The following is a 5,000-nucleotide window of genomic DNA, read 5'->3' as shown; positions in this document are numbered from 1 at the left end:
CAGCAATTCTGAGTGTGTGTTTCCATCTCTACTATTGTATTTCCTTTTATGTTTATGTTACTAAACCACAAACAAATAAGCTTCTAAGTTATGTATTATATGTACAGTCTTTCTCCTTCTCTTTTTTTTTTTATAAATAATACATGAGCATGTTATCAAAAATGAACCTACACACATCCAGCTGTGGCTAACCAATTTATCGATTACCAACCTGCAGCCTGTTGTTAATTTAAGTCCTAGTCTGTGTATGAACATAGCTTCCTCAATTCTTAAATTACCTAAATTTCTTTTATTGGCCTCAATTGTGACTGCTATGCTTTTGTCGATTTTCTGGCATCTGTCTAGATGTTTTCTGAAGGAGGAGGCTCTCATGTTCAGATGTTCTTTCATACGAACGTGTAATGGTCTTGTGCTACCCACATAAAACTTGTTGCATTTGTTACATTGTATTCTATACACAACATTTACCCGTTGGCATAAGTCTGTATCACAAATGGGACAGTTTGCTTGTGTGCATTGATTGCTGTCCCTTGCTTGATTCTTTGCGAGGTGTCTTCTCAGAGAGGGGCTGGAGTGGGCTAGTTGTAAGTTTAGTCCTCTTCTTATGGCTCTTCGGATGGCTGTAGTTACCCTCTCACTAAAATGGAGTATTTTAAGGAAGCATGTGTTGCTGGGTTTTCTTTCTGTTTGGCGTGTTGGTCATCTTGGGTACTTAAGCCAATTTACAATGGATATAGGGTACCCTTTGATTTTCAGTATTTCTTGGAAGTGTGTAGTGTGGGTCACCTTGTCCTCTGTGCTGCTGCACTGGATGCGTGCAAGTTAATTTCAGGCTTATCCTATTTTGGTACTGACTGGAAGTGCTGAACTGTACTGGACAAACATATCTCTACTGGTTGCTATCCTGTAGAACTCAGTATGGATCTCTCCTTCTTCTGTTATTTTCAGTTGGAAGTCGAGTAGTGATAGTGATCCTAGAAATATTGAAAACCAATGTATATGTATGTGTATGTACATCTATCTATCTATCTATCTATCTATCTATCTATCTATCTATCTATATATATATATATACATATATATGTATGTATGTATGTATGTGTTTGTATGCACATATGTATACATTTAAAAAAAATTAATAAAAATGGCTTTTCTGATAATTTTTCCACTTAGTTAAATGTTTGTAAATTATTTGGTGTCAAATGATTTATAAACATCTAATTACACTGGTCAACACAATTTAATGTATTATACTCATTATGAATGCAAACCAGCTTTTTAAGACTAATTTTTCATGCTGATTTCAAAATTTCTCTCCATTTATATGCAGCATGTATCAGTTTTTCAATAGATACATGCAAATATTTACATATTTGTATATATGAAATCATTAACATAATAAATAAGGACATATAATTTTTAGAAAGTAAATGAGTTTATTGAGTTAAAATTCATCGATATCATTCTACAAAGAGTGAATACACAAAAAATGGGTCAGACAAAACAAACAAAGAAAAAAAATATTAGAAACATTGTGATTTCGATTTCCTGTAGTGTTCCTGATCTGGTTGATCACAGTAAAGTGTCCAGCAGTAGTCAGCCAACATACTGTCATTCCAGTACCATTTCTCCATAGCACAAATGTCCTGGTGAAATTTTTCACCATCTTCCTCAGACGCTGCTCCAGAACAATTATGACTGGACAATTTGAAATGTTGAAGTACCTATTTCATCGGACAAATCTTGATTGGTTAATTTAAGATGATGGATTATTGCATCTGAACTATGCAGCAATGAATAATGTAGTTTATTTTAAAGGTATGTTTCCATGATGTAAATGAAATACATGCATACACGTCATTAATTGGAATTTCTATATAATGCATGAGCTAAAACCCCAAAACTTTCTCATCTTGAAAACTGTACCTGATTTCAAAAAACTAATTGTATATTTGATATCAACATTAAAAACTACACTAAGCCATATGAGGGTAGCCTCTACAATAAGTACCTGCTATACCCTGGCCCCATCCCTCATATCTTAACCCCCATCTAACATAAAGACGCAACATCCTCCCTCCTTGGGTTTGTTGACTTGCGAGCTACAAGCTCCATGGTGGTCTCAGTAGCATTGGTATCATGAAAGAAAGCACCCTGTGTGTACCTGTGTGTACACTGTATAAAGTGATTAGCATTAGAAAGGGCAGACAGCTGTAGACATGGGATCTCAATGCAATCCTTAACTCATTGGATCCTTGTCAAACCATGTAGCCCATGGAACATGAATGTTGGATGATGATGATGATGATGATGATGACAACGACAATGATTATGGTGACGACGGCGACAATGATTATGATGATGATGATGATGACGGTTGCAGTGACGAAGACGACGATTATGGTGATGATTACAGTGACAGCGACGATGACAATTATGATGATGGTGATGATAGCAGTAGGCAATGATGATGATGATGACGACGATGATGATGATGACGATGGTGATGATGACAATGATGACGACGACAGCAAATGACGATGATGATATATGTGAACACACACACAAACAGGTGAAATTCTGTGGCAATATAACAAGAACCAATAACAAATTTTTCAGTTTAATGAAAATTATTTTTCTCTCTCCAGCCACAATATCGATGAAATAACCGTAAAAGAGTCTCTTTATAACATAATTTGTTACTGCAAATATTTCAGTACAACAAAAAAAATTGGATCTCTAGCAGCCAAATTTGGATTCACTGCCAAGTGCTGCAAGGCAGGGATGAAAATCAGTGTTACAAAAACTGAGACATTGGACCTCTTAAGAAACTCATTCCAGTGCACTTTTCATGTTAGTGGAACATCACAGAAACAAGTGGAGAAGTACCCTTTCGTTACCAACCTGGCTGAAACCGGCTCTGGCACTGAGTACAAATGTCTTGTTTTCATAAGTTTTGAATTAAAATCTTCCACCAAACCTTAGTCACAGTTTATGTTCTTAACACTAGCTGAATGATAACTAAGTTATTTTACTAAATTTCTTGTTATAATTTGCCCATTGGAACTATTATATGCTGATGACCATGCCTTTATTGCAGAATCTGTAGCAGAATTGGAGAAGAAATTCCAGGTATGGAAGCAAACCTGGTTAACTTTAAAGTTAACCTAGTGAAGACAAAAGTTGTTGTTAGCAAGAAAGCAGATAAGATTCTCTTGCCATCAGGTAAATGGCCCTGCTCAGTATGTAGAAAAGTACTATGGACACATAAGAGGTAGATTAACAGATAAAGTTGTCTTCATATGTGGCAGATGTGCAGGAACAATAAGCACTAAGAGCACACAGAAATTAGGCTCTATTAAACACCCAGAGGTTCTGGATAGTTTCTGTTACTTGGGTGACCAAATTAGCAATGGTAGAGGATGTTCTGAAAGTATTGTTTCTAGAATAAGAATAATATGGAGGAAGTTTCAGAGAGGTATTACCTTGGCAATAAAAGGACTCTCTCTCTCAGAGTGAAAGGTAGATTGTATGATGTTTGTGTATGAACGGCTATACTCCATAGTAGTGAGACATGAATTCTGAATGCAGAAGACATGCATAGACTAGAGAGGAATGAAGGTAGTATGCTGAATTTGATGTGTAACATTGGTGTGCACAGATGAAGTACAAATGTGTTGAGAGAAAAGTTGGGCATAAGAGTAATCAGATGCTGCATGCAAGTAAGAAGTTTACATTTGTTTGGACATGCAATGCATATGAATGAAGACATGCATATGTATAAAGAAGTGCTGATCACTGAGAGTGGATGGCACCCGTGGAAGAGGGAGACCAAGAAAGACATGGGATGAAATGGTGAGGTCTGACTGATCTCAGGATGTTGGGCCTCATGGAGGAGATGACAATAGACCAAGATATCTGGCTATATGAGGTTCTTGAGAAGACCACCCACTTCACCAAAACTGTGTTCTAGAAGCACTGTGGGTTCCACCCACATGTAACAGTAAACCTTTTTTCACATCCTGCCTCAACAAACCAAGCTACATCTTTCCTCTCCTTCACATTTCCTCTTTCCATGCACAGTGCTTATGCTTATTACTTGTTCCCTAATCCTGTCCTTACTGCCCTGCTCACTGTATCATTGTCATCCTGTTGTCCCCCATCCCCTCTATATGTCCAGATTTTACCAGTCACTGCACTCTTTGCATCCCAACACTCTTTGCAGTCATGTGAAGTTTCCACTCCCTACTCATGCACCTTTGGCAATACCCTGTCATTTTTATTCTGACCCCCCATATCTTGAGGGCACTTTGCCACCATTCATCTCTCCCTTGCTCTACTCTACCATCCCATTTATACTCTAATCCCATTCCTTGTGAGCATACCCTGGTACTTCACTGCCATCTCTCTCCTGCTCTCTCTTGCACTCTCTCTCTATTTCTCTTGCTCTCTACCTTTGACTGGTTAGCCATGTATCTCCTCTACAGCAACACACCTGTTCCTGGCCTTAATCTTGATCACTCTCCCCACTCTCTCTCCCTCTCCTGCCCTCCCTCCATCTCTACGCCTACATTTGTGTGTGTGTGTGTGTGTGTGTCTCTCTCTCTCTCTCTCTCTCTCTGACAGAGTAGCCGTGTATCTCCTCTACAGCAAGACACCTGTTTCAGTCTCTCTGTCACACTCTAACCTTTCATTATCTGGCATAAGATCACCTTCTCCAATGCTCCATCCTTTCTCAAAGGATCTTTGTCTTACAAGTTACTTGGTAACCCTGCCAGTGCTGGTGCCAGGTAGAAAGCATCCAGTCCACACTGTTAAATGGTTAGCATTTGAAATGGCATCCAGTTGTAGAAAAAAACATGCCAAAACTGATCTCTTCCAAAACTGTTCTTTGCACGTTTGGATGCCCATTTGGTCCTATTGCTGTTACCTCTGCCTTGTATATGATAGTCTCTGTATTACAGTGGCCATTCAGTGGACAAGTTGTGTTACCCATATAT

Source organism: Octopus bimaculoides, chromosome 20 (genome assembly GCF_046866305.1).
Source record: "Octopus bimaculoides isolate indiv1 chromosome 20, ASM4686630v1, whole genome shotgun sequence".
Taxonomy (NCBI): domain Eukaryota; kingdom Metazoa; phylum Mollusca; class Cephalopoda; order Octopoda; family Octopodidae; genus Octopus; species Octopus bimaculoides.
Note: the sequence above shows the minus strand (reverse complement) of the source record.